At 49.9% G+C, this 8670-nt stretch overlaps 1 long non-coding RNA gene across 1 annotated transcript; it reads right to left on the reverse strand.

Annotated features, from left to right (window-relative positions):
• Nucleotides 1-2842: 2842 nt before the first annotated feature.
• Nucleotides 2843-7427, reverse strand: LOC142077249 (uncharacterized). Its single transcript, XR_012671658.1, has 3 exons — nt 7371-7427; nt 3003-3047; nt 2843-2908 (listed from the first exon to the last, which is right to left on the reverse strand). It is a non-coding gene; the product is annotated as an uncharacterized LOC142077249 (long non-coding RNA).
• Nucleotides 7428-8670: the final 1243 nt, after the last annotated feature.

The following is an 8670-nucleotide window of genomic DNA, read 5'->3' on the forward strand; positions in this document are numbered from 1 at the left end:
CTTTAAAACCCCTTCATGCAATTGCCAACCTGGTCCCCTCCCTCCCTCAACCCACCTCCAGCGCCAGCGCCTCAACTTAGCTTTTAGAGGGCCAGGAATCTGAAGCCGTTCTCTACAAGGAAAAACCACCATCAGCCCACTGGGTCAACCCTGCAGTCACCAGGTTCCTCTTCACCATCTGCAAAAAAATAACAACAAACAATGCATGCACAACAGTGCCACCAGTCAGTGTCACATCAGTCAACATGGACCTTTCCCACAACATCCCCCACCTGAGACACACCATTGCATTCCACTCACCTGCTCCACACCAACACCAGACTCAGACGCTGCAGCTGTCATCGCTTCTGATGCCTAGGATACCAAGAGACACAAAATTACCGTTGCACTTGCCAGAAACCCCTAGCCCCATGCTCCTCCACTCTACTACCCAGCTCACCTCAAACGCTCCTCTAGTTCCAAAGGCGGCCAGCTCGACACCTGCAAAACCACAAAGAAACACTTCAGTTGCCATGTAATACTTCGCTATTAGACGCCAACCCGGCCCACAACCACCCCACCTTCTCGGACCCCTCGTCAGCATGCGGCAGCGTCGCCCCTCCGAGCCTGCGTGCGGCACCTGCAGAAACCCAAGCCAAAAGGCACATGCTGAGATACTGCCCAAAACCGCAGCCTGCCCACACCGATACACGTCTCGCGCTCCTTTACCTTAACAGCTCACCCACCCGGCCTCCGTCACCTTTGGTTGCCATGTTGAGGTTTGTGCACCACCTGTAAGACCCAAACAACAAGGCTTGCTTATAACTTCACCAGCAGTACGACACCTGAAAAATAACCGCTACTTAAGCCCACCAATCACCACTCACCTTGCCCGAGTCAGCTCCAGTGCCCGTATCCCACGTTACTCCTCCTTTTGCACCTTCAAATTAAAAAAATTACCATAATGTAGTCATACAGCCACCAGTCACATCGTCCCGCTAATACCATGCAACAACCCACCTTCTTACGGCGCTCCACTCGCCTCTCCTACGTCATCCTTTGGTGCGTGGCTTGTCCCGCTGCATCTGAAAAAGCAATAACGTCGAAGAAGTCACCCAGTTGCAGAGCAATAGCTTAACAATTCCAGAAGTCGTCTTTCTATTTAGGAATACCATTAAGAATCCAACAATACATCCTGCCGTTAAAAAAAAAACCACACCCAAACAACCCACAACCTTTAAGGCCCAAACATATAAGCATTAACACCTTGGAGATTCAATCTGCTTTACTACCCCTGACCAGCCCCTCCCACAGGCTCTGCTCCTCCCCATGAAACACCACTGAAAGAGCTGTCCACACAACCTGCTGATGGCTACTCGATCCGAGATGACTGTGCAACCTTTGCCTCAACGGTCTAGGCATATCAACGTATTAACCATAGACTCTTACAGCTATTCCACCTCCCCCTGACTCTACACCCCCCAGGCAGGGCAGCTCCAAGCCAAACACACACACGCACAGACTGACACTACATGGAACCCTACAAAAAATGGACCTCAAAGAGGAGAGAAAACTCTCGGCAAGAATGACACCCAGATAGAAGACGCTGTCAGGCAAGACGACCTGTGGGACCATAACGGTGACATGAGAAGGCTCTGGGGCAACCCCAGAAAAAGGAGCAGAACCTCACGGCCCGTGACAAGAAGATACTCTCAAAACTGAGAGGATGTACAAGCAAGAAGCCTGGCCAAGACCTAAGAGCCTAAGGATGCAGGGAAGAAATCCCAGTCCATGAAAACGGACGGCTAGAGAGAAGAGCTGCTCACGCAGCCGGGAAGGATGCCGCAAAAGATGACCGTCTGGAAACTTCGAGACACAAAACCGATCCACGCTTTCAGCTTGTAATGCAAGAAAAGAAGTGCCTCTCAAGTGCTATGCTGATGAGTGGAAGCATTCGAGACCTTAGGGATGGCACCTGTGCCCCTCAAGCGCCACCAGCAATGAGGACATCAAGACCTGAGGAAGGCCTAAGACACAGAAGACAGACCACACAAACTACACAACAACAGACACAGGCTGGAACTGCCCTACCCAGCATCATAGTGAAGAGTAGCCAGCTCCCTTTAACTGCCCAAAGCAGACTGTTCCTGTACAGCCCCCTGCCCTACACTATCTTTAAAACCCCTTCATGCAATTGCCAACCTTGCCTACTAAGCCTTATCCACTACCTCCCGCCGATCCCTCTCCAGCCCCAGTGCCTCAACTTAGCTTTCAGATGGCCAGGAGTCTGAATCCATCCTCAACATGAAAAACCAGTCAGCCCACTGCATTAATCCTGCAATCGCCAGGTTCCTCTTCATCTGCAAAACACAAACACCAGTGCATGCACAACAATGCCGTCTGTCAGCATCACATGGCTCAACACGAACCTTTCCTCCAACATCCCTCATCTCAGATATGCCATGGCATTCCACTCGCCTGCTCCACGCCAATTCTAGTATCAGACGCTGGGGCTGTCATCATTTGCGGTACATATGATACTAAGAGACACGAAATCACCAGTCCCACGCTCCTCCTCTCTGCTACCCAGCTCACCTCAAACTCTCATCCAATTCCAAAGGCAGCCCGCACAGCGCCTGCAAGATCACGGAGAAGCATGACGGAGTTGCTATGTAATACTTTGCTATTAGACACCAACCCCACCCACAACTGCCTCACCTTCTCAGGCCCCTTGTCAGCAAACAGCGGTGGTGCCTCTACGAGCCTGCGTGAAGTACCTGCAAAAACCCAAGCAAAAAGGCACATGCTGAGATACTGCCCAAAACTGCAGCCTGCCCACACCAATACGTGTCTCTCACTCCTTTACCTTGACAGCTCACCCACCCAGCCCCCATCAGCTTCGGTTGCCATGTTAAGGTTTGTGCACCACCTGTAGACCCGAAAAACATGGGTTGCTTGTAACTTCACCAGCAGTACAACACCTGAAAAATAACCGCTACTTAAGCCCACCAATCACCACTCACCTTGCCAGAGTCAGCTCCAGTGCCCATATCCCACGTTGCTCCTCCCTTTGCACCTTCAAATTAAAAGAAAGATATAAATACCATAATGTAGTCATATAGCCACCAGTCACATCTTCCGTCTAATACCACCCACCAACCCACCTTCTTCTAGTGCTCCGCTCACGTCTTGACCATCACCCTGCACAGCTCGTCCTTCTACATCTGCAAAAACAATATTAAATGAGTCACCCAGATGCGGAGCAATAGCTTAACAATTCCAGAGAACTTGTTTCAACGTAGGAATACTATCTAGAATCCAACTGTACATACTGTCATTAAACAAAATTTAGAAGTTAAACATTTACCCCTACACATACAAGCCTTAACACCTTTGAGACTCAATCTGCTTCACTAGCCCTGAACAGCCATTCCCACATGGCTCAGCTCATCACCATAAGACATCATTAAAAGAGCTGTCCACACAGCCTGCCAACAGCTACTGAGTCCTAGATGACTGTACAACCCTTGCCTCAATGGTCTAGGCACATCAACATATTAACTATAGACTCTTATGGCTATTCCACCTATACCTGACCCTACAACCCCGGGCAGGGCTGCTCCAAGCCACACATGTGCACAGACCAACACTACACAACACTAAACTGCATGCCTCAAAGATGAGAGAAAAATCTCGGCAAGAAGAATGAGACCCAGACGGAAGACATCATCAGGCAAGAAGACCTGCGGGACTGTGACGGTGACGTGAGGAGGCTCTGTGGCAACCCCAGAGAGAGTAGAGCGTCATGAGCCATGACAAGGAGTTGCTCTCAAAACTGAGAGGATGTACACACAAGAAGCCTGGCCTCAAGACCTGAGAACGTAAAGATGCAGGGAAACAATCCCAGTCCATGAAAACATATGGCTATAGAGCAGAGCTGCTCACACAGCCGGGAAGGATGCCGCAAAAGATGACCATCCGGAAACTTTGAGACATGAGACAGATCCACGCTTTCAGCTTGTAACGCAAGGAAAAAGCGCCCTATTGGCGCTACGCCGACGCGCACAGGCATTCGAGATCCTAGGGATGGCGCTTGAGGCGTGTGCTGTGCTCCTCGAGCGCAAAGAGGACAGAGACCTGCAGAAGGCCAAAGACACAGAAGACAGACCACACAAACTACACAACAACAGACACAGGCTGGAACTGCCCTGCCCAGCACACACTAACATCATGCTGATAAGTAACCTGCTCCCTTTATCTGCTCAAGGGGGACAGTCCCTGGACAGCCCCCTTTGCCCTAAGTAACTTTAAATGCAGCTTCCTGCAGTTGCCAAACTTGTCTCCTTGCTCCCTCCCCAGCCATCGTCCCTCAACTTAGCTTTCAGAGGGCTGGGGGTCTGAATCCATCCTTGACAAAAAACACATTGGCTAGCTGATATTTTCCTGCAGTCACCAGGTTCCTCTTCAGTATCTGAAGAAAAAAACCTACAAAACAGCATACCAACAGTAAGCATCATAACAGTAGATGCCGCTCTCTTTAACAACACCCTCATCCTCACAAGAGCCGTGGCATTGAACTTGCATGCTCCTCGCCAATTCCAGAGTCGGATGCTGCGGCCACCATTACTTCTGACACCTAAGATACCAAGACACACAAAGTTAACATTGCATTTGTGAGAAATCACCAGTCCCATGCTCCTCCTCTCTACTACCCAGCTCACCTCAAATGCTTATCCAATTCCAAAGGCGGCCCGCACAGCACCTGCAAAGCCACAGAGAAACACTTCACTGAGTTGCCATGTAACACTTGGCTATTAGACACCAAGCCAGCCCACAACCGCCTCACCTTCTCAGGCCCTTTCATCAGCATGTGGCAGCATCGCCCCTTCGAGCCTGCGTGCAGCACCTAAAAAACCCAAGCGAAAAAGCACATGCTGAGATACTGCCCAAAACTGCAGCCTGCCCATAGTGTTTCCTATCACCCTCTCATTGACCTTGGCCACTAGCTGTCCAGCCTCCATCATTTTGGGTTGCCACATTGAAGCTTGTGCACCACCTGTAAAACACAAACAAGGGTTGCTTACAACTTCACCAGCAATACAACACCTGAAACATAACCGCTACTTCAGCCCACCAATCATCACCCACCTTGGCCAACTCAGCTCGGCCCATATCCCACATAGCTCATCGCTTTGCCCCTTCAAATTGAAAAACAGAAATACCATATTGTAGTCATATAGCCAGCAGTTGCATCTTCCCTCTAATAACACCTACCAACCCTCCTTCTTCTAGTGCTCTGCTCGTCCCTCTGCATCTGCAAAAACAATATTGAATGAGTCACCGGGACGCAGAGTGATAGCTTAACAATTGCAGAGGACTTGTTTCCATGTAGGAATACCATCTAGAATCCAACTATACTTCCTGCCATTAAACAAATTTTAGAAATCAAACATTAAGCCGTACACATACAAGCCTTAACGCCTTTGAGATTCAATTTCCTTCACTACCCCTGAACAGCACCTCCCACATGGCTCAGCTCATCCCCATAAAACATTATCGAAAGAGCTGTCCACACAGCCTGCCAACAGCCACTGAGTCCTAGATAACTGTATAACCGTTGCCTCAACGGTCTAGGCATATCAACGTATTAACCATAGACTCTTATGGCTATTCCACCTCCCCCTGACTCTACACCCCCAGGCAGGGCAGCTCCAAGCCACACACACACACATGCACAGACCAATGCTACATGGAACCCTAAAAACTATGCGCCTCAAAGAGGAGAGAAAACTCTCGGCAAGAAGAATAACACCTGAATGGAAGACGCCATTTGGCAAGACAATGCATGGGACCATGACAGTGATGTGAAGCGGCTCTGTGGCAACCCCAGAAAGAGTAGAACATCATGGCCCATGACAAGAAGTTATTCTCTAAACAGAGACGATGTACACACAAGAAGCCTGGCCTCAAGACCTGAGAATGTAAGGATGCAGGGAAGAAATCTCAGTCCGTGAAAACAGGCAGCTAGAGAGCAGAGCTGCTTACACAGCCGGGGAAGATGCTGCAAGAGATGACCGTCCAGAACTTTCCGAGACACAAGACCAATCCATGCTTTAAGCTTATAACACAAGGAAAAAGTGCCTGATTGGCGCTATGCCAATGAGTACAGGCGTTCAAGATCCTAGAGATGGCGCCAGACACGTGTGCTGTGCTCCTCAAGCACAAAGAGGACATCAAGACCTGTGGAAGGCCTAAGACACAGAAGACAGACCACACAAACTACACAACAACAGACACAGGCTGGAACTGCCCTGCCCTAGCCTCATGCTGAAGAGTAACCCGCTCCTTTTAAATGCCCAAAGGGGACTGCTCCTGGACAGCCCTTTGCCCTACATAAACTTTAAATGCACCTCCCTGCACTTGCCAACCTTGTCTCCTTGCCCCCTCCCCAGCCATCGTCCCTCAACTTAGCTTTCAGAGGGCTGGGGGTCTGAATCCATCCTTGACAAAAAACACATTGGCTAGCTGATATTTTCCTGCAATCACCAGGTTCCTCTTCAGTATCTGAAGAAAAAAAAAAACAACAACTACAAAACAGCATACCAGCAGTAAGCACCATGACAATAGATGCCGCTCTCTTCCACAACACCCTCATCCTCACAAGAGCCATGGCATTGAACTTGCCTGCTCCACGCCAATTCCAGAGTCGGATGCTGCGGCCACCATTACTTGTGGCACCTAAAATATCAAGACACACAAAGTTAACATTGCATTTATGAGAAATCACCAGTACCACGCTCCTCCTCTCTACCGCCCAGCTCACCTCAAATGCTCATCCAATTCCAAAGGCAGCCCGCACAGCACCTGCAAGATCACAGAGAAACACTTCACTGAGTTGCCATGCAATACTTTGCTATTAGACGCCAACCCGGCCCACAACCACCCCACCTTCTCGGACCCCTCGTCAGCATGCAGCAGCGTCGCCCCTCCGAGCCTGCGTGCGGCACCTGCAGAAACCCAAGCCAAAAGGCACATGCTGAGATACTGCCCAAAACCGCAGCCTGCCCACACCGATACACATCTCGCGCTCCTTTACCTTAACAGCTCACCCACCTAGCCCCCATCAGCTTCGGTTGCCATGTTAAGGTTTGTGCACCACCTGTAAGACCCAAACAACATGGGTTGCTTATAACTTCACCAGCAGTACGACACCTGAAAAATAACCGCTACTTAAGCCCACCAATCACCACTCACCTTGCCCGAGTCAGCTCCAGTGCCTGTATTCCACATTCCTCCTCCCTTTGCACCCTTCAAATAAAAGAAAACCACACCATAATGTAGTCATACAGCCACCAGTCACATCGTCCCGCTAATACCATGCAACAACCCACCTTCTTACGGCGCTCCACTTGCCTCTCCTACGTCACCCTTTGGTGCGTGGCTTGTCCCGCTGCATCTGAAAAAGCAATAACGTCGAAGAAGTCACCCAGTTGCAGAGCAATAGCTTAACAATTCCAGAAGTCATCTTTCTATTTAGGAATACCATTAAGAATCCAACAATACATCCTGCTGTTAAAAAAACCACACCCAAACAACCCACAACCTTTAAGGCCCAAACATATAAGCATTAACACCTTGGAGATTCAATCTGCTTTACTACCCCTGACCAGCCTCTCCCACACGGCTCTGCTCTTCCCCATAAAACACCATTGAAAGAGCTGTCCACACAACCTGCTGATGGCTACTCGATCCGAGATGACTGTGCAACCTTTGCCTCAACGGTCTAGGCATATCAACATATTAACCACTGACTCTTATGGCTATTCCACCTCCCCCTGACTCTACACCTCCAGGCAGGGCTGCTCCAAGCCAAACACACACATGCACAGACCAACACTATACAGAACCCTACAAACAATGCGCCTCAAAGAGGAGAGAAAACTCTTGGCAAGAAGAGTGACACCTAAACGGAAGACGCTGTCAGGCAAGAAGACCTGCAGGGCTGTGACGTGAGGATGCTCTATGGCAACACCACAGAAAGAGTGGAACATCATGGCCTGTGACAAGGAGTTGCTTTCAAAACTGAGAGGATGTACACACAAGAAGCCTGGCCTCAAGACTTGAGAACGTAAGGATGCAGGGAAACAATCCCAGTCTGCAAAAATGGATGTCTAGAGAGCAGAGCCGCTCACACAGCCGGGAAGGATGCCGCAAAAGATGACCATCCGGAAACTTCAAGACACAAGAATGATCCATGCTTTAAGCTTGACGCAAGAAAAAAGACTGATGAGCACTATGCCGATGAGTATGGGCGTTTGAGACCCTAGGGATAGTGGCCGAGGCACATGCTGTGCCCCTTGAGTGCAAAGAGCAATTAGGACGTTGAGACCCAGGAATGTTTAAGACACAGAAGACAGACCACACAAACTACACAACAACAGACACAGGCTGGAACTGCTCTGCCCGGTTCACGCTAACATCATGCTGATAAGTAACCTGCTCCCTTTAACTGCCCAAGGGGGACTGTCCCTGGACAGCCCCCTGCCCTACACTATCTTTAAAACCCCTTCAGGCAATCGCCAACCCGGTCTCCGCCCTCCCTTGGTGCCATGCCGGTGCCCCAACTTAGCTTTAGGAGGGTCAGAAGTCTGAACCCATCCTCAACAAGGGAAACCACAGCCAGCCCACTGG

This window comes from Calonectris borealis, unplaced genomic scaffold (assembly GCF_964195595.1).
Source record: "Calonectris borealis unplaced genomic scaffold, bCalBor7.hap1.2 HAP1_SCAFFOLD_185, whole genome shotgun sequence".
Taxonomy (NCBI): domain Eukaryota; kingdom Metazoa; phylum Chordata; class Aves; order Procellariiformes; family Procellariidae; genus Calonectris; species Calonectris borealis.